The sequence below is a fragment of the Pelodiscus sinensis genome, chromosome 6 (assembly GCF_049634645.1).
Source record: "Pelodiscus sinensis isolate JC-2024 chromosome 6, ASM4963464v1, whole genome shotgun sequence".
Lineage (NCBI taxonomy): Eukaryota > Metazoa > Chordata > Testudines > Trionychidae > Pelodiscus > Pelodiscus sinensis.
Genome location: NC_134716.1, coordinates 107,243,667 through 107,268,555, shown reverse-complemented (window position 1 = coordinate 107,268,555; position 24,889 = coordinate 107,243,667). Strand labels below are relative to the sequence as shown.

Below are 24,889 nucleotides of genomic sequence, written 5' to 3'. Positions count from 1 at the left end.
TGTCCCACTGCCCGCGTGCTCCGCGGCTTTGCTCCGCGTCTCCCAGGTCTGCTCCCCCCCTGCAGACCAGGGAAACGCGGAGCAGCTTTTCTCGCCCCGGAGGACGTGGGTGGCGGGACCGTGGCACATCTGGGCGTCCTGCCGCTCGCATCCTCCAGGGTGAGAAAAGCCCCGTTCGTAACTGCGGATCCAATGTAAGTAGGATCCGCGTAACTCGGGGACTGCCTGTATTAGATATACATATATCTAATACACACATTCCCTAGAACATTTCCCTTCTTTTGTAGGTAGACAGAGAGAAATGTGGGTACATCTCAGATGAGAGCTTTTGGAAGGGCATTCCTTCCCTCAGCTGGGAGGCTGTGCAGATAGGAAGGGCAGGAGCAGCTTCTTTATGTCAGTTTCTCCAGATCCAACTGATCACTGCTATGAAATCCTTAAAGGATTTAATGCTCAACAAACAGTATCACCACCCTTCCCTTCACAACATCTCCCCCCAGAGCAGAGAGGGAGTGTGCAGCCACAGGGAGAGATAGATAAGACCCTTGATGCCAAGAAAGAAAGAGACCTGCAACCAACAAGAACTGTGAGGATGGGATAGCAGGGATTTTCCATTCATACAGGTTTTTCCACATGACAGTGGCATTGAGCCTTAAAGGGCTCAAAGAGTTATATGCCAGCACTTGATGGAGATAGGTATAAAGAAGGATATAAAGAAGTTGAAATGGTACATTTAGAAGAAATTTTGGTCTTTGTGCATTTTTGGTCTATGTGCATTTTGCAATTGACTTCATGAGGCCAGAATTTCACACATGCTTCTTAAATGTTTTTTACCTCTGGATTACTCCAAGAAAACTGGAGTGGCAAGCAGCCCTTCCTCTCTATACCACTACACTACGCAGCTTTTGGTGACAAGGTTGTATCAACACAGGCTCCTTACTAAAAGTCATGGTATATGAATGCTTTTTGTTGGCACTTTTATTGACAGCTTACATCCAACCCCAATGAGAGGTTGTTGGCAGCAGAACACTCCTGCTGAAAAAGCAGCATTCACACACATTTACTTGCTGCAACAAAATATTGTAGTTCATGGAGGTAAGGGGTTAAGCACCCATGAACAACAAAATGTTGTTGATCAAGTGCAAATGTAGACATAGCCAAGGTTTCATCAATTCAGGAAGTTCATTTTATGTGGCTATATTCAGTCCACTGGATTTCCTGATGTAATTTTTCTCGACTGTCAAACTCTTCAAGGCAGAGACTGACTTCATTTTTCTGTCTCATAGCCTGGAATATAATATTATATTCATACATAAATAATAATGGAGAAATAGTCTAATATGGGTGCCTTGAAACATTTCTACATTTTAAACAGAATCATAGGATATATATAAAAAAGCTGTGATGGGAGCAGATATAAAAATACATGAGTTGTATCCTTCCCAAGCTCACTAGTGGAAACATCTGACACAAAAGGTAAAAATCACTTATTGTAAATACAGAGCCATGAAATAAAAAACAAACATGAAGTCACTAAAGCTGAAAGCAGCCTTTCTCAATAGCTCAGTATTAGCAAGACAAACTATTCAGATGTAAAACAATAAAACCTGAACCGGTCCAACAAGAAGTGGGAATGCAGTAGAATGATGTATGAGTGTTTTGGTCTATGAAACAAAGTTTAAGGAGCTTGAATTAGGGGAAGATAAGGCAGTGCAGGATTCTGCTTTACTTTGCATATAGTCTCTGGGAGCAGACACAATCTGCTTCTTAAAATAAAATCCAAGCCAGAAGTTGCAAAAATAAACCAACAAAAAGCTAAACACCTCAGCAGGCTAGTTACAACCTGTCAACATAATGCAAATCACTTGTCCACATCTCCTTGTGGGGACTCGTGTGTTCCAGAATAACTTCAGCAACCTCAAGGGGGCTTTAACTGATACTTAGCTGCAATGACCCCACAGTGGCCTTTTCAGGACCTGAGAGTGCAGAATGTCCTCTTCCTGTACCATCCCCCCCAACATACCCCCTGTGGAAAGATATCATACAGCCCTATTCTGCTAAGAGAAGCTACCTATGCAAAGGGCATTGTCACAGGATGCTCTACTACCTGCTGGAGCACCCCCCTTTTGGGACACAGCATCCTTTATTTGCACCCTGTCAAGCATTTTTTTGCAGGACTCAGTCTGCTTCCACTTCATGGCTTGGCCTTTTAGCCAAATCACTGTAATTTTCCCCTTTGGGGAGGCAAAAGGGAGGTGCATGTATCAAAGTCTTTTGGGATTCCCTGTCCTAGGCAATCTTCCCTTTCATGGTCCCTTAATAATATTGCCACTTTCCCTGTAGTACATGGTCTACATCAGCAGTCATGGTCTACTCAACTTTGGAAGCTGCGGGGGCCGCAATGATATTCACAGCACCTGCCAAGGGCCACAACTTAAATGTGGTTGCATGTATATATGCAAATATATATGCAAATAGTTTCTGCATGTATTAATGCTGACGGGTATGAATACAAAGATTAAGGCAAGATTACACAACACACAGGCCCCATTTAAGTCAGTTCTGCTGATATTAATAAAACACAATATTTACTCGATTTCCACCCATATGACTGTACTTTTAATGAGCAATGACAGTCCAGGAATTTAACTACTAAAATGAATATCAACAGAAGACCATTATATTGACTACGTTTTTGGTTTTTTACTGTCACCTGCGGGCCGCATGTTGAGCCCTGCATAAACCCACACCGCACCACATGCCACAAATGGGCTGTGTGTTAAGTAGCCCTAGTTTACATAGTACTAAACCTTACATCTATGACCCTGAACTATTTCCTTCCTTACCCTCCTTCACTGTGAGGCCAGGTCTATACTAAAAGAGAAAGTTGAATCAATTACATAGCTGGAGTTGATGTACCTTGTTTTGAGTTTCCCCACTGCTCCGTCTTTCCTTGCTCAAGCAAGAGTACCAGACGTTTGGGGGGGACTCTTTGGCTGTGTCTAGACTACATGGCTCTATCGACGGAGCCATGTAGATTAGGGTTGTAGGCAAAGGGAAATGAAGTGGCAATTTAAATAATTGCCGCTTCATTTAAATTTAAATGGCTGCCGCGCTGAGCCAACAAACAGCTGATTAGCTGTTTGTTGGCTCAGCGTGCTAGTCTGGACGCTCCGTGGTCGACATCAAAGCCCTTTGTCGACCGCCCCGTTATTCCTCGTGGGATGACAAAGGGCATCCTCATGTGATCCTGTTATCCATTTCCAGACATGTTTTATGTCATTTCTTAGCACAGCCAATCAATTCCAAAATGTCATGGAATGTTCTAGGCATCAGTGAGAACAAACCTTTTGATTTTGGTGAAAATCAGAAATTGGGAAAGTGTGACAGACAATCAGGTAATTGTTGCAAGTAGGGTCAGGGGGAAGGAAATAAGGAATAAGGAAACACAAATTTACTTGCAACTACCCTTGGACTAACAAGGTTTGGGACCACAAGGTAACAAGTGCAAATGGCTTTAATTGCTTTAACCTATTCTGGAAGGAGGGGAAAGGGGAGACTCACTCTCACTATCCGCAATCACACTTACAGTCCGACGAAATACAGGCTGAGTGCCAGGCACCAGAAGGAGTTAATGCAGAGGTTCATGCTGTTGCTCTCTTTCCGTGATGACCCCGGAACCGGTTTGCTGGCCAGGCGATTTGAGCAGAGGGCACCCTCAGGAGATCCTGCTTGGTGACTCCCCTTTCAGGTTCTCTGTCTCTTTTATGGATCGATGATATATGGGCAATGTGCAGCTTCTGAGTCCATAGGCCTTCCTCACTGTCCTTGCTGGGCTGTGTGCACTCAAGTTCGGGTGAGTAAAAGTTCATCACCCATTGCATATTTGTTTCCCACACACACCATGCATTCATTCAGGAAGGAGGAACCATAAGGGGAACTTACAGAACTTAACGATAACAATTCAGCTTTACATCAGTTATAACTTGCAAACAGAGAACAATGTCCTTCGCCCTCAACAATAATGGCTTCTGGTTAGCATAACCAGCAGCTTCAACTACCTCAACAATTGTTTGTAGCAATGGTTCTCAACCTTTCCAGACTACTGTATCCTATTCAAGAATAAGATTTGTCTTGCGTAATCCAAGTTTCACCTTACTTAAAAACTACTTGCCTACAAAGTCAATGTATTGTGACACTTCTGTGTTTTTTACCTCTGTAACTGAAAAATTGCTTACTTTATCATTTTTACCATATAATTATAAAATAGATCAATTGGAATATGAATACTGTACAGGTTGAACCTCTCTGTTCTGGCACCATTGTGACCTAACTGGTCCTAAACTAGAGAATTTGCTGGACCAGGGGAAGTCAATATCCATCCCTCTGCTACTGCCAGCTCCAGCGCTCTGCTCCCAGCTGCCGGTCCTTAGGAGTCCACTCCCATTGGACACCTGGGCTCTGCTCTTCCCTAGTCTGGCAAAGCTCCTGGCCTCAGCCTGCTTGTTTTTCCCCATAATGCTCCAGCCCTAGAGCACCGATGGAGTCGATGATGATGCCACTCCATGAGTGATGCCAGACCAAGAAAGTCCGAATCACAGAGGTTCAATCTGTACTTACATTTCAGTGTATATCATAAAGATCAGTATACACATATTACTGTATGAAAATTTAGTTTGTACTGACTTTGCTAGTGCATTTTATGTAGCCTATTGCAAAACTAGGCAAATATCTAGATGAGTTGATGTACCTCTTGGAAGGTGTCTGCATACCCTAAGGAGTATGTATACCCCTGGCTGAGAACCATTGGTCTATAGATGAAATAATCAGTTCTAGACAGCCATTAGTATCTTCCAGTGTAGCACCTTTCCCCATTTCAACTCTACCCATAGTCCAATAGGCTTTAAACTGATGACACATTGAATGACTTCTCTTCCCGACAGAGAGAAAATAGGTTAGAATGGTAAGGGGAGATTGGGGAGCGTACAGAAACTTTCATATGGGGAAGAATGGGAGACACTGGTATGGCAGTGAAAAGGGCAGGAGGAGGGAATCTGGTACACACAGAGCCCTTGGCATGAGGGCAGATTGCAGAACATCCCAAAAGGGGAGGGCTGGGAAGGTAGCACACAGGGAGCGTGTAGGGAAAATGAAGGGATGAAAGGAACCATTGGTGTGTGCAATGAGCTCAGCCTAAGAAATCAATGGCATGTATGGCTCTCTAGTACAATGGTGCGCAACCTGTGATTTGCGACCCCCCCCCAGGGGGTTGTGGATGTCTTCCCAGGAGAGGGTGGTCGCAGCGCTTAGATCCAGCTAGCCGGGGGCTGGGCGCCGCTGTGCAGCGTGGCGCTTAGATCTGGCCAGCCAGTGGCTGGGCCTGGTAGTTGGCGGCCCCCATGGCATGGCGCCTACATCTCGTCAGCCAGGAGCTGGGCCCAGCTGTTGGCAGCCCCCACGGCGCAGGGGTCGCAGATCAAAAAAGGTTGCGCACCACTGCTCTACTACTTTGAAGGTATGCATTTTACAGCATAAACAGGAATACAAAATACTAAATATATATAACATGCCCTGTAGCTGAGCTAATGTTGTATATAACATGCAACTTTCATACACTTCTATTTTCATATAAATTAAGTTCTCAGTCTCAGCATTAAATTAATAGCTTTCCATGTTTCATTTCCTTGTGTTTTTAAAAGGAAAAGGAAAGAGAGGGAACATGGTGTTGGTGGATTTATTTGATTCTATTCTCACAGCCAAAGTAAATATCATTGGGCATTGTAGGAATCACACAGTCATTTCTGTAAGTGTACTTCCTTATGACACTGGTGTGGTTTTCACAATGCCAATACATGTGGCTAGTATAACAACCACATGGGTGTTTGAGAGGGGGAGGAATTGCTCACTTCCTCCAGCATCATCCTCTTGTCTTATGCTGCTGATACTATTGAGTGTGTGGGTGTGTGTTGGGGGGAGAGTTCTAGGCTGAGAGACTAGCTGCAATTATTAGGAGGAGGTCATGGGCTTGTGAAACGGAACCAAATGTAGGGAGTTGTTAATGAGGTACATTAGAAAATGGCTGATGGATTTGTGATGGAACGTTACTGGCAGCAAGAGTGGGGGCTGTGATCTTAATAGGGGAATTTGTAAATTTGTGAACTCAGGCTTTCCCAGGCAGGTATTGGAGACCTCCATTAAAGTGCTGATTCTGTAAGAGCCCCAGGGCTGGAGCACCCATAGAAAATAATTAGTAGATGCTGAGCACCCAAAAGCAGCTAGCTTCTTCCCTCCTCCACCTCCCAACACTTGCTACCTGCCATTGGCCTTGTCGACCAACTCTTTCTCCCTCCTTCCCAGCGTCTGCACTGGATTAGCAGCATGCAGGTGTGCTAAAAGTTTCAGACTAGAACACCTGGTTGAAAAGAGACCCTGGGACCTCTGGTCAACACTCCCAACTGGGCTGTTAAAAGTCTGGTTGGTGGTGCTGTAGGGCTAAGGCAGACTCCCTACCTGCCCTGGCTCTGTGCAGCTTCCAGGAAGTGGCCAGGAAGTCTGTCTTCTAGGTGGAAGGGAGGGAACTGGCCAGTGGGAGCTGGAGGAGATAGTGCCCAGCGCTTGTGGGTGAGAATGGCATGCAGAGTGCTCTGGCCCCTACTTAGCAGCCAGACCTGCTGGCCACTTCCAGGGAGCAGTGTGGACTCAGGGCAGGCAGGGAGCCTGTCTTAGTCTTGCTGCACTGCTCACAGGGAGCCACCCAAAGTAAGTCCTAGCTCCAACCCCCTGCCCCAGCTCTGGTTCCCCAGGCCCTTCATCCCCAACCCCATCCCAGAGCCCTCATCCCCAGCCCTCATCTCCCCTGCACCCCAGCCCAGAGCTCCCTCTTACCCCTTGAACTCCTCATTCTTGGCCCCACCCAGAACTAGTATCCCCAGCCCAGAGCACTCTCCCCCCACCATACTCCAACAGCCTGCTTGAAGCTGCTGTCCTTATTTTAGAGGGATAGGCCAAATATTTGAGGCTTTGTTTTATATAAATATCTATTGCCTGCCACCTTGATCCCACCTTGATCTACACTGGCCGTTTGAATTTCCGCAAAAGCACTGACTTCCTACTGTAAGAAATCAGTGCTTTTTGAGGAAATATTATGCTGCTCCCGTTTGGGCAAAAGTCCCTTTTGCACAAAACTTTTGCGGAAAAGCGTCCATGGCCAATCTAGATGCGCTTTTCCGCAAAAAAAACCCCGATCACGAAAATGGGGATCGGGGTTTTTTTTGCGGAAAAGCGCATCTAGATTGGCCATGGACGCTTTTCCGCAAAAAGTGCTTTTGCGGAAAAGCATCCGTGCCAGTCTAGACGCTCTTTTCCGAAAATGCTTTTAACGGAAAACTTTTCTGTTAAAAGCATTTCCGGAAAATCATGCCAGTCTAGACGTAGCCTATCACTTAACCGCTTAACTGTTTAACTTAGGACCTGCCACCTAGCCCACTACCTGGTCCTGCTGCAGCTGAGGCTATGGGGTCCTGCCACAGGTCTTGCCCTAGCCGGAAGGTCCACTGCCACCGCGTGGTCCCAAAGCCTGGCCCACCAGCCTCTCCACAGTCAGAGCTGTTCCAGCACAGTGTAGCTGGCCACCACCAGAGTTCACTGGCAAGAGCCGGTTAACTGTTTAACATCCCTAATCACAGGGCTCCTGCCAATGAGAGGTTTTCTGTGACGAGCCACCACAGCTAGAGATATACCGTGAGGGAAAGCCACATAGTTGTTTTTCATCAGCAAAGTGCCCCATCCTGCGGCTAGGGCTCCAGTGTAGCTCATCTTCCACCTCCAGCAGCTTGGGCCCTTTTTGTTCACCCTTTGGCTGGTCTTACCTGGAGCCATATGCCAAGCAGAGCCAGGAAGGTGGAGAGGCTTGGCTCCTCCCCGTCCCAGCCTGTCCCTCCAGGGCTAGCCCTTCCCTACCACACCCATCACCTCTCTGGGTGTCACCCTTTCCCCGTGCTGAACCCACCCACACAGGTGCTGGACAAGGTTGCTAGAGGTGCCCATGACACAGAGGAGTTACAGGCTGGTCAATGACGCTCAGCACCTGGACTACACAAGTTGTGCAGGGCTCTGCTCACCCATCTCTCCATTGGGCGGCTTCCTTCCCATCTACCTACTGCCCCTTTGCTTCATCCACCCCCCTGCCTATCGTCCGGGTCTCTCCTGCGCAGCAGGTTGGGTGGGGATGTGCACTGCAGCCGCAGCCACCGCTGGGGGCGCTACAGAGCAGCGACCTGCCGCGGCAGCGGCTCGGAGGGGCGCTTCCCTCACCCTGCCGCCGGGCCACGTGACTCACAGAATGTTGGATTCGAACCCTAAGCCCGGCGCCGATTTGTTCTCCCTCCCCCTCCCCGCTACACGCCTCAACGGGAGCAGGAGCGCCGCGGTCACGTGGGCTCAGAGTGATGTAATTCCCCTCCCTCCTCTTTCTCCTGCCCCTCCCCGAGCGGTCGGAACGTCGGGAGTCTGGGGTTCGCTCTGGGTGTGCGGCTCGCGCTGACCAGCAGCGGCAGCAGCAAGAAACTTTCCCAGGGCAGCTGCTGCTCTGCTCTCCCCGGCCAGCGTGTCTGGTGCTGAGCGTGCGCCGCTCCGGAGCCGCCGGCGGCAGCAGGGCAAGGAGCCTCCATGGGGTGAGCGTCCCCGTCAAGTTGGGGTCTATTTATCCAGCGCTTTCTCCCTCTTTTTTTCAGTTCAATTCCCTCCCCTTCCTTTTGTTCCTGGGAATTGAGGGAGCGGGGTGGCTGGGGGAGCGGCTATGAATAGGGGCATTGTGTGCATGGCTCAGCCCAGAGAGACAGGGGAGTGGAAGGAGAAGGCGGCGGCGAAGTGGGGAGCCGGCTGCCTGCTCCTGGGAGCCGTAGGAAAAGTGGACAGAGGGATGCGGTGCTTGTGGAGAGGAGAGAGGCAGGCTCGCTGGAAGGCGGGATGGAGGGAATGAATGGGCGAGACAGAGGCAGGGGCGTTTTGCAGGCTGGACCCTTGCGGCTTCCTCCTCGCCCCGTGCCCTGAAGTTTGGCGAGACTGGGAGGGAGGAAAGGGCCAGCGCGTGGCGGGAGGAGGCAGCGGTAGTAGACAAGGGTTTTAGAGCCTCTCTCTCGTGTTACGATTCAGTTCAGCCTGTGATTTCCAGGGCTCCGGACTCTGCCTCCACTGCTTGAGCGGAGGCCTCTCTGCGGAGCGGCGGCGGAGTAAGTTTCCTTAAGGATAGGGGAGGATTTGCAGGCGGTGCGGGTCGCTGCGTTGGGCTTTCTGTTGTCTGGCTCAGGGAGAGATTTCTCTCTTCCTCTCCTCCCCGAAGAAGCTGCTTGGTGGTGTGTTTCCTTAGCAGAAATTTGGGTCCCCCTAACCGCAGTGTGTCTGGATTTGAAGAGGATCCAGATTGCCGGGCACAGCAGCCAGTGACTCAACTGCAACTTTTTTTTTTTTTTAACTCTAGTCTAGTCTCTACTTCTGCGGTGGGTCGCAACAGGGCTTTGGAGAGTTGACAGCTGCAGCTCATGTGTGAGTAATAATAGCCCATCGTTTGTAAACTTTAAGGGGTAGCAGTCAGTTTCTATAGATTTTTCTCCCGAAGGAGTTCCTCCCCTGCCAAGGTTTCTCTGCCACTTAGGCAGGGTTTGGGGAAAGATCTCATAGTGGAATTTGTTCATATATACTGGAATATTTTATCACCTCTTTTTGCTATATTGCCGAAGTTCTTTCTTTAAATGCCTAAAGTTTCTGCAAATAATTCTTAATCCTTTTCCCCCCTTTTGCCCTCATAGATGAGATTCTTACCAATTGTGCAGCAAAGGATGCTGGGACAGTTTAACATAAGTGGTTCTAGTTCTGAACAGAATCTGATATAGCTTTATTGTGAATTATAAAATAACTCACTCTACAAAGGCGTTAGTATCTCCTTCAAAGCTGCAGTTCAAATTGTCAGCATTTTCATTAAAAGTATAAACCTCTCTCTTCTGGTGTTTGCAATTCTGTTGGTGGAATTTTTCTCCATCCGTAAATATTCAGGGAGTTCTGAGGACTGAGTTTAAAATAATATTTGAGAAAAGTGAGCAAAAGAGTTGTTGGTGTGTCACACACATGCCTGTTCCTGTTTTTTACTCCATAAGATGGGAGGTACCTTGTCTTGAAAGGGACTTTGTCAGTTAAATTTGACCGGAACAGGCATGGTTTCCTATTTTACTTTCCAATGGAATTTTTTTGAAAGACAAATTTCCCTGCATTGTTAGCAATACAAATATTGTAGAGCGTTCTGCTTTTGTGTTAAAGCTGAAAGTAAAGTTGATTGATCTGTTTTCATTGTTTAGGCTCTGAAAGATGAAGAAGCAAATACAGTGATAGTGCTAATAAGTACAACATAAGCTAGATTCTTACAATTCAAAGTTATGCTTAGTACCATAAGGACACTTGCTTTTTTTAAACCTGAGGATGTTCTTCTAATCTAAGATACTGTTATGAATTAAATGTATCTTAATAGTTCATAACAAAGTAGCCGCTTCTGAGGCTAAAAGGCTTGGGTTTATTTGAAAACACAGGTCAGGATTTCCCACGGGTGACCATTAAAAATGAATCTGATTAGTAACCCAGCCATACTGGAGTTTATATTTATAGTTTTTAACAAAAACCTATATGAACAGGATTTTCCTTCCTCTCCCTTTTTTGGATTAACCAAATCACTTTAATTTCCCACAGAAAAATGTACTCTTAAATATTCCTCCATTTAAGACCATGGTACTGTAATAGACTATAGGTAAGGTTATTGACTAGAAAGGCATACAAAACACTCACTATACTGACAGATGTTAAACATTAATTGCCCAGTCAACAGATATGCATTTTGAGACATCTTATTTAGTGCCATCTCCCTGGTGGTTTCAGAATAGTGTTAAAAAACTTAAAACACAATCTACGTACATTACTAGAACAGACACTCTGAAGCTCTGGAGTGATTAGGTGGAATTGATAAATCTTGTAAATATCTCTAATCTGTTCTAGCTTTTGGAATACTTTATTAAAGAGAGGAAAATGAACTTTTTTGTATTTGCTACTACAACAGTTATATAAACATTGGTGTGAAAGAGCATTTGAGAAGAACAACACAAGACTTGTTTAGAACCTGACATTTTGACAGAGAAACCAAGTGCCTTGCCAACATTAATTAACCTGTTGGTATTGATTCATGCACAGTAAGAGTTATATCCTTCAAACTCCAAAATATGAGGGTAATATATATGTACCATTCTCTTCCCTAATCCAGGGATGCAACTATCAACATAACCAAGAAGCTGGTTTTCCCCCCAAAACAACTGATTACGTAAAATGGGTAGGAGCAGAGTGAACAGAGCTGATGGAAGTTTTCATGAAAGGGTTTAATAATGCATCTTTTTTTCAGTTTTAACATAGCCCCATTTTTTGGGGATATTGGTTTAAAGGAGAACAGCTCCAAGAGGAGTATGGAAGCTAAGTTGCTGTGCAGTTCTAGGCTTTTTGTGAAGGTTAATGACACAGTATTTACTCCAGCGGTAGTAATATTCACATAAAACAATTCTGGTAGCTGAGTATGTTCTGTTTTTTGTTGCATGGTGATGATACTTAAAATGACAATAAACAACAATGCATAGAACTAATACATCTAATTCTTTAGTGTTCTGTCTTGGGCAGAAACTAAAATAGCCACAAGAAAATGCTTTTGGGATTTATATTAACAATCTAGGCTGGTTTGTGGTGGCTTCCCTAGGTCATTATATAACTAGGGATGCAAGCGACTAATCGACTAGTTGACTATCCGATGTGCGAAAGCTTATTGGATAGTTGACAAACTAGTCAACTAGTCGCTCCCCCTTTTGCTGCCTCTATCACAAAGAGGTAACAAGGGAGGGGAGGAGAGGCTGCTGGAGGGAGCCGGCTTAAAAGGCATTTCCTTCAGCTGCATGGGAGAGGACAGAGGTACAGATGGTCAACTTTGAAATGTAGAGGAGTCCCCCACTGGGGCTCTTGTGCATTTCAAAGCAGAAGCGCCTGCGTGGAGCCCTGAGTCAGTGGGACTCCCTGCTGGCCCTGGGTGCCACACCAAGTTAAATTTTGAAATGTGCAAGAGCCCCTCTGGGGCCCTTGCACATTTCAAAGTGGAATGAGGACGTTCTTATTGACTAATTGAATAGTCGATGGAAATCCCATCGACTATTCAATTAGTTAATTAATCGAAATTTAACATCCCTAGACTTTATCAGAAGATATGATTGAAATAACTATATTCTGGCAGTAAACTTTCTACTATCTATTAATGCTTAAAACTTTTAAAATGTGTTCTATGTTATACATTGCAGAAATCATACTTTAATGATGGCATCTTAAGTAATAAGCTGAAACAGGAACTACAATTATCAAACTGTGATAAAGTTGGATTGGGGTGGGTGAGAGGGCTAAATTAATCATTGGCGCTTACAACTGGGAGCTGATATAAATAGTGTTATAGAGGGTGTCAGGGATGGAAACTAACCTTGCTGCCAGTAGGTCTGTTTTAAATGGGAGAGTTAGGACTGTTTGTTGAGATGCTGAAGAGAATGTGAAATGACAGCTTGGCCTGAAAAATGAGTGGTGCTGGCACATAAGGGCATGTGGCTCAGATAGCTGGAGGATCAACAGCTTTTCTCAGGTGAGCTGTCTGTCCATCTTAGGTACTTGTTTTGCCCCCATTACATTAGTATCTGAGCCTTTCACACTTTAATGTATTTAGCATTTATGCTTATTATACCCCTGTGTGGTAGAAAAACACTGTTCTCCCTATTTTGAGAGTAGGGAGTTGGGGCACAGACAGGTTGACGTGCTCAGGATCATACCAGAAGTCAGAAGTGGAGGAGGTCAGTGTGTCTCAACCTTCTTTTATAAAGTACTCCTCTTTATATTTAAAAAAAAAAAAAAAGTACACCCAGTGCCACTAGCCCCCACGCCCTCCCCCAATTCCCCTGCCCTCCCCCAATTCCCCTGCCCTCCCCCAGAGTCAGGCACCGAACGTATAGTAACCCTACCTTTGAAGTGCCTGCTCATGCTGCCTGGCCCTGCCTTGGTGGCTTGTCTGCAGGGAACAAGTGGCCCACCAGCACCAGGATTGCCATGTCAGGCTGTGCGCTCCCATCCCAGCCTGGCACCAGTAACTGCTCCCCTGTCCCCTCTCGCTGCGCCACTGATGCGGGGGGTGGGTCCTTTGGAGCAAAGCTAATTGTGTCACTTCACTGCCTTTTAGCTGCTCTCCACAGCCCCACGGGAAAGGGGCAATGGGGATGCGTTGTACTGAGCTGCTGGTGGGGGTGGGGGTAATGCGCATCTTCAGGTTCAGCTGCCCTCCCCCCTGGAGCACCCCAGGGATGCTGCCAGAGACGAAACAAACTAGGAGAGACGGTGGAAGGGTTTTTTTTCCCCTCCCTGCCCAAACTTGGAACTGCTCTGGGTCTCACCGGAGCCGCTGCTGCAGCCACACACTTTTCCTGCCAGGCACTGGGGTGTGTGCACAGAGCAGCTGTTAATATCTGGGCGTGCGGCTCTGAACATTCAATTTGACAGGCACGTGCCACTGGCCCCCGATCCCTGTTGCAGGGCAAAATTCCAGACATTTTTTGCCAAATTTCACTTGTGTTGAGATCCCCTCTCTCCTCCTTCCCCCTTCCTCCTCCCCCCCCCCCCCCCCGACTTCTCTTGCATACCCCTAAGGGTATGCGTACCACTGGTTGAGAAACACTGGAGTAGGCAATTGAAGCTGGGTCTCCTGAGTCCCAAAGTTGTGTCTTAACCATTATACCATCCTTCTTTGGCATTTATATATACTGTATTTACAGTGAGGTCAGTCTGGTACATTGACATTGCATCCTGTCCCTAAGGAAAGAGTTTTCAATAATACAGATACTCTCGAGGGGCAGCATCTGGATATGGATTCATGAATTAAATTGCACTCACGTCACTCAACCTTTTAGGGTGTCGCACAAGTTTGTAGTGTTCAGAGTGGAGAGCCAGCCATGGTGGGACAGGAACTACTGCTGTGTGGCGTGGGCTCACTCTCTAGTGCCTCCTTTTCTGCTTCCCCAAAACCTTCCCTCCTAATTCAGCCAGGATTAGCACTGTGGTGCCAGGCTGGAGAATGTTGCTACGGTAGGTTGGTGCCTCCTTGGCAGTTGAGTATAGTTCACTCTGCCCCTGGTGCTCTCAGTCCTTAATTGTAGAGACAATGATGTTGATTCCTTAACAGAACCTTTTCCTCTTAAGTGTTCCATACAGAAAGGCATGCATGCTAATTAAATAAAAATAAAGATCGCTTCCCTTCTCAGTCACATTTTATTTCCTTGAGGTGTCTGGCATCCTGCTAATTCATAGCTAATTGCTTTTCAGGGCAGAAAAGCAATTGTTGGTACACACAAGCACACAACTATAAATATGCAGGCTCTTTTCAGATATACTACTTTTTAAAAACTTTTCTTTGTGTGAATATTTCTTGAGAGGAGTCCTCTCTTTCAAGGAGACATCTTTTGCTAGTTGTAGGGTGAGGTTTGACAGGTATTAGCTTTATTTAATGTGCATAGCATCCCTTCCTAACACTTCCCATGTCAGTGTCTGTTTTTTTTGGTTACTTTATAGCATTCATTCATAAAACAACATTATATAGGCTGGGATTTCAGATGAATTCTTTATATTTTTTCATGCTTGCTTACTCTTTTTAAGGAGCACTTATTTACCCGATAGGAAGTACCACAAAGGAAACAAGTAGCAGGTACTAGCTGTTGAATCATAGAATCACAGAATACTTGGATTGGAAGGGACCTTGAGAGGTCATCGAGTCCAGTCCCCTGCCCTCATGGCAGGACCAAATACTGTCTAGACCATCCTTGATAGACATTTGTCTAACCTACTCTTAAATATCTCCACAGATGGAGATTCCACAACCTCCCTGGCAATTTATTCCAGTGTTTGACTACCCTGACAGTTAGGAACATTTCCTAATGTCCAACCTAAACCTCCCTTGCTGCAGTTTAAGCCCATTGCTTCTTGTTCTGTCCCCAGAGGCCAGGATGAACAAGTTTTCTCCCTCCTCCTTATGACACCCTTTTAGATACCTGAAAACTGCTATCATGTCCCCCCTCAATCTTCTCTTTTCTAAACTAAACAAACCCAGTTCCTTCAGCTTTCCCTCATAGGTCATGTTCTCTAGACCTTTAATCATTCTCGTTGCTCTTCTCTGGATCCTTTCCAATTTCTCTACATCTTTCTTGAAATGCGGTGCCCAGAACTGGACACAATACTTCAACTGAGGCCTAACCAGTGAAGAGTAGAGCAGAAGAATGACTTCTTGTGTCTTGCTCACAACACACCTGTTAATACATCCCAGAATCATGTTTGCTTTCTTTGCAACAGCATCACACTGCTGACTCCTATTCAACTTGTGGTCCACTATAACCCCAAGGTCCCTTTCTGCCATACTCCTTCCCAGACAGTTGCTTCCCATTCTGTATGTATGAAACTGAGTGTTCTTTCCTAAGTGGAGCACTTTGCATTTGTCTTTATTAAACTTCATCCTGTTTACCTCAGACCATTTCTCCAATTTGTCCAGGTCCTTTTGAATTATGACCCTATTCTTCAGATCAGTCGCAACCCCTCCCAGCTTGATATCATCTGCAAACTTAATAAGCGTACTTTCTATACCAATATCTAAATCGTTGATGAAGATATTGAAGAGAGACAGTCCCAAAACAGACCCCTGCAGAACCCCACTTGTTATGCCTTTTCAGCAGGATTGTGAACCATTAATAACTACTCTCTGAGTACGGTTATCCAGCCAGTTATGCACCTACCTTATAGTAGCCCATCTAAGTTGTATTTACCTAGTTTTTTGATAAGAGTATCATGTGAGACCGTATCAAACGCCTTACAATAGTTTGGTATACCACATCCACCACTTCTCCCTTATCCACAAGACTCATTATCCTATTAAAGAAAGCTACCAGATTGGTTTGACATGATTTGTTCTTTATAAATCCATGCTGGCTGTTCCCTATCACCTTGCCACTTTCCAAGTGTTTACAGATGATTTCCTTAATTACTTGCTCCATTATCTTCCCTGGCACAGAAGTTAAACTAACTGATCTGTAGTTTCCTGGGTTGTTCTTATTTCCCTTTTTATAGATGGGCACTATATTTGCCCTTTTCCTGACCTCTGGAATCTCTCCGGTCTCCCATGATTTTCTAAAGATGATAGCTAGAGGCTCAGATACCTCCTCTATCGGCTCCTTGAGTATTCTAGGATGCATTTCATCAGGCCCTGGTGACTTGCAGGCATCTAACTTTTCTAGCTGATTTTTAACTTGTTCTTTTTTTATTTTACCTTCTAAAACTAGCATTCATTATGTTAGGCATTCCTACAGACTTCTCGGTGAAGACCGAAACAAAGAAGTCATTGAGCATCTCTGCCATTTCCAAGTTTCCTGTTACTGTTTCTCCCTCCTCACTGACCAGTGAGCCTACCTTTGCCTTGGTTTTCCTCTTGCTTCTAATGTATTTATAAAAAGTCTTCTTGTTTCCTTTTATTCCCGTAGCTACTTTGAGCTCATTCTGTGCCTTTGCCTTTCTAATCTTGCCTCTGCATTCCTGTGCTGTTTGCCTGTGTTCATCCTTTGTAATTTGTCCTACTTTCCATTTTTTTTATATGACTCCTTTTTATTTTTAGATCATGCAAGATCTCATGGTTAAGCCAAGGCAGTCTTTTGCCATATTTTTTCTTTCCGACACATCGGAATAGCTTGCTTTTGGGGCCTTAACAATGTCCCTTTGAAAAACTGCCAACTCTCCTCAGTCGTTTTTCCCCTCAGTCTCGATTCCCATGGGACCTTACCTATCAGCTCTCTCAGCTTACCAAAATCCTCCTTCCTGAAATCCATTGTCTCTATTTTGCTGTTCTCCCTTCTACCCTTCCTTAGAATTGTGAACTCTATGATTTCATGATCACTTTCACCCAAGCTGCCTCCCACTTTCAAATTCTCAACCAGTTGAGATGAAGTTCACAGAATGCCTTCCATGCTCCTATCTGAACAAATAGGTTATTCAACACATCTCTGTTGGTTACGTCCCTTGCTCTTGATTGGGCACTGTTGCTTTGTCTGGTCACTCTTAAATCTAGCATAAGACTGGCCATACTGGGTCAGACCAAAGGTCCATCTAGTCCAAAAGCCTATCTTCCAACAGTGACCAATGCCATGTGCCCCAGAGGGATTGAACAGAACAGGCAATCATCAAGGGAATCCATCCTCTGTCGCTCATTTCCAGCTTCTGGCAAATGGATTACTAGGAAGAACCTAGATCTTCTGAGTCTGTCCTGTTTGCTGTCTATTAGGCTACTGTCTCTCATAATATCTTTAACATGATAAGCCACAGTTTCACTTATGTAATCCTTTCCTTTTTATGATTTGTAATTAGTTGCCTCAGTCCAAATCCAGGCCTTGCTGTGTAAAGTGCTGTACAAACACATTGCTAGAAACCCATTTGGTTTCTAAAGCTGAGATTAAAATAATTTAAATCATTACACTTACTCATGCCCTTTCTCAGTTACCGTGGCTTTACATTTTTTGGCCTTTAAAAAAATTCAGCTGGTTCTGCATTGAAAGATCTGTCCAGACAGGCGCGTTTGACTAGACACGGGGTAAAATGTGAGTCTAATGAATAAATGACTAAACTCCAATTATCTTCAGTGAAGTCAGAATTTCACCTAGAGTGCTATCAGTTGCACAACATAAACTGAAGAAAGGTCTTGTTTTCTTTTGTATAATTCTTACTAGTTACAATAATTGGGTAGCACTAAGGCCTTGTGTGTTCACACAACTTCTAGTTTTAATTTAAAAATTTTTAGCTAACTCATTCACCTAGCACAGAACCCTTTGTGGACACACTTAAATTGGTTTGCGTTAGTCTTCTACAGCATTTATGAAGGGGTGGCTTACTTGGCTCAACTGAATCAACTTAAAACAGATTTTAAACTGTTGCATGTTATGGACAAGATTTAAGAGTAGAGGGTTGACACAAGCACTTGCCTTGTTTGTTTTGTGCCGGTGTAGCTGTACTGCTGTAGCTATCATTGCAAACTGGGCTAAACTGCATCTGTGTACAAGCCAATGTTTTCACCAGTGCATTGCATTCCCACTGGAGGTTTGCACTCGTACAACTATATCCTTGTGCTACATCTGTGCAAAAAATGAAAGGTCTGAGAGTGTCTTATTAGTTCAGCTGTGTTGGCTTCCATGGAGAGTACTTAAAACTCATTGAATATAGACTAGATTTTTAAATAATAATAGTAACAATAAGTTGACTGTGAAACACAAAATTGAGCATTTGTGGTGAACTTATAAGATGTCCAACCTTGGTTTGTTAGGTCAGGATTTGGAATGACCAAAAGTAAGAAGCCTTTCTTAGCCATGTAAATTGAGTAATGTAATAACTCCAGAACCATGTTCCGCCCCTGCAGAGAAGAGCCAGAATTGTTAGATCTTAGCAAAGGAAGAGGATCTGGCACAGTAGTATGCTTGCTCCTTCCTTTGAACTCTGTAAGTAGCGGGGGGCTCTGGCTGTAGTTCTGGCTGGATTTTCCCTTTCCCCATACCCAAGGGGCACAGTAACATGAAAGTCTATTGCCCCCTCCTTGTAGTCAATGTGGTTTCACTCTTGTAACCCCTTTTTGCCCCCGAAGAGATGTTTGAAGGCAGGGATGGGCAACCTAGGCTGGGTAGTGAGCTGCATGAATGGCCCTTCTTCACTTCTGTGGGCTGAAAGATTGTCATAACCAAGACAGTCTCCCAAATTAGGATAGTAATAGAAATAAAGCCATGTTAATCTGGTGTAGCTGAAGCAAAATGCAGGACTATGTAGCACTTTAAAGACTAACAAGATGGTTTATTAGATGATTAGCTTTCGTGGGCCAGACCCACTTCCTCAGATCAAAATCAATACCCCTTCTAAGCTGGCTCCCCGTGAGTACCAGCTCCTGCCTGTCTCTCCCCTTCCCAGCCATCTCTATATCAGAGGCAGCAGCATTGGGTGGGGCAGGGCAGGTCACTATGTGGGAGCCAGTGCTTAAAAGCCGGCTCCCCGCATGCACAGACTCCCATCTCCTGCCTCTCCCGTGTCCTCCACACAGGAAGCAGCATCCGGGGGAGGCGGGGGGGGGGGGGGACGACTGCATGTAACAATGAGGGTTAACCAATGAACCCAGGCTCATCGCTTAACCGTGTACACGTTCACATCCCTAGTGCTGATTGAACCATTACAGCACTTTGATGGGATGCAGAGGGAACATTGCATACACCAGTGACTGTGAGAGGCATATCAGCACATACCTCACTTCATGTACTCTTTAAGTGTGTGTCACTTTACTAAAACCAGTAGGAAAAAACTGTGTAGATCATAAGCCAGCAGAATTTGGGAGCACTGTGCATGGGCCACAGTTAAACAATGTCAGCTGGCAGTTCGATGGCAAGAGGCTTCAGTAGGGATGGTCCATGTCAGGGGTGAATCCCCTGAGGTAGCTATGGATTAAAGAGGATTTGTGGATGTAGGGGGCTGATCCTCAGCCTGTCCTGTAAGGGGAGAAAACACAGCCCTTCTCTGTGTACCACATGAGGGTGAAAATGAAAAACTTGGTGAAATGACACTTACTGGTGGGTGGATAACTGCAGCAATATAATTACAAAAATGCTTGTAGGTTTTAAGCACCTCAGTGGAAAGAGGATTTTTTTATTAACGCAAAGATTATAGCTGGGGAAAATGTGATACAGTGAAGAATTTTAGAAAGCTCTCCAGGGGAAAAGCTTTCCAATAATGGGATGTATTTAAGTGGTAAAAATCTCCCAAGGGAAATGGAGTGCCCTATTGCTTAACCCATCTAAATGCAGAGGTGACAAAGCCAGAGAACAAAGGAGATAATCCTAAACAGGCAGAGGGTGGGACTAGGTCACCAAAGGTCTCCGCTGTGGCTGGTGTGTATGATTTTGTTTAAAGTAGGGATTAGCTGTGTACAAATCATTCATTCCCTGTCTTGAGTAGCCCTTGAGTCACACAGTGAATTCCTCAGTGAGGTTTTCATAGTCAGTAAAGATAGATTAACCAAGACAACAAGAATTGTCTTTCTAGGTATGTGAAATTTTAAACCATTTTTTTCCTGTTGCCTTTTTAATTGATGTAAGCAGGAAGATGGTGTATTTAAGATGGAAAAACTGAGCCACGCTGATACACTCATGACACAGTAATCCTTTCCATTGTTTGGCAGATGACGTACAGTTCTCTGTCATAGACTGGGGGAAAATGATGTGGAACGTGGTGTAAATCGCAAGATATTTAGTAGAATGGGAAGTGCTTGGGTATCTTTTGGTATGGTGCCAGCTTGTATGGTGTTTAATTAATTTAAAAAGAGGCAGGTAAGAGGATATCCATGGTAAGAAAGCGGTCTAGATGGGGTTTTTCATGCAAAACCCCCTTTTCAAAAAGCTAAACCACCCATTGGCCCAGTGGCTCTGGCAATTGAAAAAACTCAGGTTTGTGAGTGGCATTATTCTTATTTACTGGGTCAGTGAGACTTGACTGTGTGAAGGATATGCTAAATATGGGTACTGAGGACATGTCTAGACTACCCTCAGCTTCCGAAAGAAGATATGCAAATTCGGCACAAATTTACATCTCTTCTTCCGATTCCCTTTTTGGAAGAGGTTTTTTTCTGGGGGGGGGGGGGGAAGAAAGCAGTCTAGATGGGGTTTTTCATGCAAAACCCCCTTTTTCAAAAGAACCCTGTAAACTTCATTTTTTGAGGAATAAAGGTTCTTTCAAAAAGGGGGGGGGGATTGTGCAAAAACCTCCATGTAGACTGCTTTTTTCTCGAAAAAACCTCTTCCAAAAAAGGGATTGGAAGAATATATGCAAATTCAGTATGAATTTGCATATCTTTTCAGAAGCTGAGGGTAGTCTAGACATGCCCTCTGAGATGGACAGTAGAATAGCTAATAGCTGTTCAAGTGTCTGTGGCTAATTAACAGAGCGACAATAGCTGACAGAAGAGTTTGTTCTTGGGAATGAGAGCTGAATTTGTGACCTAGGAGGAAAACTCACATCTGAACAGTGAAGCATTATTGGGGAAGAGAAAATCCTTGCATGGTGTTCAGTATTCAGGATCTTCATGGGATCTCTGGCTCTTCTCCTTTCTTGGTTTATAGCAAGGGTTGGCAGTAATTTTTGCAGGGGGGCCACTTTGCATGTGGTCATGGGTTGGCTCTACCCAGGAAGGGACGGTCCTGGGGTGGAAGGGGTGGGGCTGTGAACTAGCCTCTCCCCAGAATTCTCTGGGGCCAGAGGCTTTGAATTAAAAACACAGCAAAGGATTCATGGCTCCTGGTCCCACCACTACTGCATTTCCTTGCAGCTGCCCATGGTTATCGAAAGCAGCCAGATGCAGTCTGTGGGTCAAATCAAAGTGTTAGACGGGCTGGATCTGACCTCCAGGCCGCATCTTGCCCAGCCCTGGGTTATAGCCATGGTGTCCGACACGCTAGCCACTAATCACATTTGGCTATTTGGCTTGAACAATGTGGCTATTTGGCTGGTTGAGTGTGGCTAGTGCGTTATAGTGGCTACTGCTTCAGAAGAGCTTGGCTTATAGAAAGCTCTGCTTGAAGTAGGGAGAGAGTGATGTTGGAAAGGCACGACTGGTTGAGGTTGTGAGTGCCATTTTGGTCATGTTGGAAAAGGTTTATCAGATACAAAGGTTTTGTAGCCTTTCCAAAGGGTGTGCCACCTTTTGTATTAATCTAATCTCCATCCCCTCAATTGAGAATGAATTCTCTGATTAGTATTGTGCTGTGTGAGGAATGTAATAAACTGGATACAAATATCCAGTTTATTGTGCTGTTGGAGAGGGACAGCGAACTGAATGTGACAATAAAACTTCTACTTTACAGAAATATTCTGATGTTTCTCTCCAATATTTAACCCTTTCAATGTTAGATAGTCAGGTCAATGAGCCTTATCAGAGAGTCATTTTCAGTGTCACAAATAGAGCAATGCAGTATGTCCTAAGGCCATTTGAGTGTTGCTTCAGTGGATTCAAGGGGCATTCAAGGAATTCATTATAATGTCTTAAGGACCTTACCCTGATTCTAATATAATATAATGGGAGGAAAATATAAGCCTCGAGTGGCTATTTACTTTGTTGTGTAATTAATGGGAGTACTTTCCTTAGTAGCTGTTTAAACCATAATACACAATTGTATGAATTTTAGATTCAAACATGTTGCATATAGGAAATATTGGGGCTTCAGATTACTGTTGTCCTACTGCACCTGATTATAATATTGTGGAATCTCTCTGACAGTGAACCCTTGCTGGGATTTTAGGATGTATTGCTAAAAGTTAATAATGATGATAAACTGAAGGGACTGCAGATCAAATATAGTGCATTTAATTGAAGCTAACAATCCAGTGCTTTTAATTTGTCCTTTTCATATGTGTTCATTTTTTTTAACTGTATCCTTTGGTATATATGGTTGTGACAATTTTCTTCCACTATTTGATCTGAGGAAGTGGGTCTGGCCCACGAAAGCTCATCATCTAATAAACCATCTTGTTAGTCTTTAAAGTGCTACATAGTCCTGTATTTTGTTTCAGCTACACCAGACTAACACGGCTACATTTCTATCACTATTTAACTAGATACAAATTGATAGTGCTTTTAATGAGATACAAATTGACAGTATTCAATATTTATTATTGCAGCTACTCTATAATGGGTGCTACGCACTATTTGATAAATGGACTGGAAAAAATGATCTTTAATACTTCTGTATTGCCTGCTGAAAATGCTGTTTTGAAAGGTCTTGGAGTGGTGCTTATTTGTGAATTTCAGTGTCTGTGCCTGCATCTTGTACTATATTACTATTGTACATTAGAGGAATTAATGCTTTATCTCTGGGCTGATTTAGGGTGCTGACCTCTTTTATGCTCATTCAAAAAGTTACTCCCTATGAGAATGTAGACCTTAGAGCAGGGGTCGGCACCCTATGGCTCAGTAGGGAGCCAGATATGGCTTTTTTGCAGCTCAAGCTCAACCTCGCTTCCCCCCCCCCCCCCCCCCCCACACACACAGTAGGGAGCTCACACTGCTGCTCCAGCCTTGCAGCCCCTCCCCCACAAGTTTGGAGAACCTGCAGAGGCGGGGGAGAGAGCCCTGACCCTCCCTTCTGAATCCAGCTCATGGGGAAGAAGTGGAGCCAGAAGCAGAACTGCTGCTTCCCTTCTCCCCTCCCTCAGCGGTGGGAACATCAGTGCTGCCTGGAGGCTTTCCCTGCAGTTCCCATTGGCTGGATTCCGGAAGCTATGCCTGGGAGCATGTAGCGTGAAAGCAAGTAAAGAGCCTCCCACCATCCTTAGCTGAGACCCTGCAGCCCCAACTTCCTCCCTCACCTCCCCAAGCAGAGACCCTGCATCCCCAGCCTGCACCTGGCCCCTCCCATCCCGGCCACACACCCTATCCCCAGCCTGCTCCTGGACCTTAATCTTGCTCCTGCACTCTCCCTCCTGGCCAGATTCTGCACCCTCCTTCCCACTCTGCCCGGCCAGACATCCTACTCCCAACCTAGTCCAGCATCCTCCTTCCCAACCAGACCTCGCACCTCATCTCCTATACCCCCCCCCCCCCTTCCCAGATCCTGCACCCTTGTCCCTATCCCACTTACTGGCAGCTCTGCCCCACATACTGACCCCTCATTTTTGGCCCCACCCCAGAGTGTAGGGGAGGGCCCTCACAAAATCCACCAACCCTAGAACCCAGAAGAGTTAATCTGGCCTGAGGCCTTAGTCCTCTCCTCACCCCCACCCCGCCACCCTGGGGCTGGAGCACCAGGGGAGTGAGGGTTGGGGGTTGGTTTTTGCTTCTCACTTGTGTGGTCCTCAACTAATTTTTTTTCTGTGGGTCATTGGTCTCCAACCCAAAAATGGTTCCCCATTCCTGCCATAAATAAAGACAATATTGACACTTTGTGTTGGACATATTTTACTTTTATTTAAAATGAAGCCTGGCCAACAAGGCCCCAATTGGGGACCAGCCCCCATGTGGCCTCAGTGTCCTGTGCCAGGCCCCAGTCCTGGTGCAGGCCCTGCAGTCCGGCCCCCATCTAGCCATAGGAAGAGCTGATGGCGGCCCCCCTCTTTCTGTGGCATGGGTAGGAGTGGAGACCACGATCCGGCTGTGGTGATCCTGTCCTGGCCCCTCATTCAACTACTGCTGCCCAGCCACAGCTAGGGTTGCCAGGTGTCTGGTTTTGAACCAGACAGTCCAGTATTTGAGCTTTCTGTTCGGGAAACAAATTGAGAAAATGTCTGGTATTTTCTAAATAAGATGTAATGTAGATTGTGATATAATGTCAAGTGTGTCCAGTATTTTTGTTGAAACCATCTGGCAACCCTAAGTACAGCAGGCCAGCCTCGGCCAATTAACATAATCCAGCACCACCATATCCACAAACTCTACCCCCACCCCAGCAGCAGCAGAAGTCCCATTAAATAAAATCTGAGAGTACGATGTTTCATGTATGCTATTATTAATCATGTCAATGATCAATAATATTAAGTTGTATATTTTCAGTCATGCAATTGGGCATTCTTATATGGCTCTCTTTTGACCACTTGTTTTGAATTTTGATGTGGTTTGGCTTTTTGGTTTGAAAAATGTGTTGACCCCTGCCTTAGAGCAAGCAAAAAGCCCGTTGTTGTTTTACAGGCTATTGCCCCTCTATTAGTAAGGGATCATGAGCATTGTGATGAACAATTTCTAATCTTA

At 45.2% G+C, this 24,889-nt stretch overlaps 1 protein-coding gene across 7 annotated transcripts in view; it reads left to right on the top strand.

The window, feature by feature from the left end:
- Window positions 1-8,456: 8,456 nt before the first annotated feature.
- The window catches only part of RAI14 (retinoic acid induced 14), a 128,176-nt gene continuing 111,743 nt past the window's right edge, over window positions 8,457-24,889 (top strand). For 4 of the 7 annotated variants that reach the window (XM_006116511.4, XM_006116509.4, XM_006116510.4 and 1 more), the window contains exon 1: window positions 8,458-8,672. The gene's annotated coding sequence lies outside the window, so the exon portion shown is untranslated. Of the gene's footprint in view, window positions 8,673-8,873; window positions 9,231-9,478; window positions 9,544-24,889 lie in introns of those variants that run through there. The other 3 variants (XM_006116505.4, XM_025181390.2, XM_006116508.4) reach the window with 3 other exon arrangements.